The sequence below is a fragment of the Phocoena phocoena genome, chromosome 3 (assembly GCF_963924675.1).
Source record: "Phocoena phocoena chromosome 3, mPhoPho1.1, whole genome shotgun sequence".
Taxonomy (NCBI): domain Eukaryota; kingdom Metazoa; phylum Chordata; class Mammalia; order Artiodactyla; family Phocoenidae; genus Phocoena; species Phocoena phocoena.
Window position 1 is genome coordinate 54,393,155 of NC_089221.1, and position 1,803 is coordinate 54,394,957.

Here is a 1,803-nt window from a genome sequence, read left to right on the forward strand (position 1 = left end):
ATTGCCTTTGATCTTTCTCTGAAAATTGCCTTAAAGAGTATCCCCCATCGTACAACAGCTTCACTCCCAGATGGTGCTGGGATACGTGCAGTTAGACTTGCGCTCTCAGGGAAGGTAAAAAGAGAAACCTGGCAGCCTAAATTGGACTTTCTGAAGTCAGGCTTTCTGGATATATCAATATAAGCATTAAAGATTTTCTTCATCCGCAGTGAGTGGAAGCTAAATCCCACATGGAGGTTGACATGTACTTAGAGACCCAAGATTTACTTACACTCTCCTATTATGTGGGTGTTTATCGTATTTAATTTGTTGTAGGTTTTATGCATTTTTCTTTCATTGGTTGTGGAGGTTTGTGGCTTGCCTTTTAACTTTGCAAAACTTTGGTGCAAAGGAAATCTGAGAACACCAAAACATTTTCCAAATAATTTCAAAATAAACTGGATCCCCAACTAATTTGATTTGTAGGAAATAAAGAACAAAGGCTTGTTAACAGAGAGCTTTAAAATATAACTATTCACATGTGCAAACATGTTTAAGTGTGGGTTCTCAGCAAAGGCATATCATGCAATACTTTCATGCTCTAACTCTTGCCCATTAAAAAAAAACTCCTATGCCATATGCAGGTGTGATAACACAGCCAACTGCCAATTCTGACTAGCTCAAAGATCCTTTTAAAAATGTCCAGATGGATATGAATGTCAGATTTGGCAGTTAAATTATAGAGCCCAATATATCCCTTTTAAGTACTAAGGCATTGATGCAGAATATTGATGTCCCCCCCACCCAAATGGATTTCAAAAGAACAGCTTGGTTTTTAAGCTGGGAATTATATTTCCCTATTTCTTTTGAATCTCAGGACAAACTTTGTTCTGACTTTTATCACTTTTCTTGAGTGCAAATATCTTATGAACAATGTTAAAAACATTTTTTTTGGTGGATATGCAAAAAAATGAGTCAGAAATTGGCTTTTCAGGGGACGAGGTGCCTTTAAATGAGTGCACAGGGAAGGGGAAATAAAGCAATGGCATCATAGCTTCCCTGGGTAGTTCCCCAGAGCCTGCTATCTGCCCTCCAGAGACCTGGTTTACAGGAGGAGGACATTAAAAGAGAACAGAGAGACAGGAAGGCATTGCCTTGGTTCTTGATGTTATGAATCCTAAAGGTACACATCTGCAGCATTCAGGAGAACAAGGCTCAGCAGTAACTGGCTATCAGCACTGCTGTGGGAAACACCATAAATGCCATTGTTACTGTTTCCCTTGCTCAGATTTCAAGACCTCAGTGGTAGTCAGGAAACTCCAGATGATTGGTCCTCTTTTCAAATAATCTGTGTGGCTGATAGAATATGGGGTTGTCTCATCTAATGTGCTTCTTGCAGATAGGAGCATGTGCTACACGTCCCTGGACCATTACCCAGGGCGGGCCTCTCCACAAGATTGCTGAAGTGGGATGCTGCCCCATGATAGACTCAGCAGAGCATATGTAGGTGCTTCAGGCATGAGGAGGGGGGCAAAAGAAAGGAAATGGTCTTTTATACAGTGCCTGCTTCAGTCCCTGTGGAAAGCAACCATGCTATAGTATTTGTAGTGATGACTTGGGGGTGAGCTGTCAAGTGGTCCAAGACTCCCACTGTCTGCCACGGGACAGCCAAACCTCACTCTTACACCTTTCACATTTGGAAATAAGGTCGGAATGAACATTTTAAATGAAATGTAACAGAAAAAGTGGAAAGAAAATCTGGAAGTCTTGGGGGCTTCATATAACTGTTTAAATACTTTGAAGTATAAACAGTGACAGTGAAGA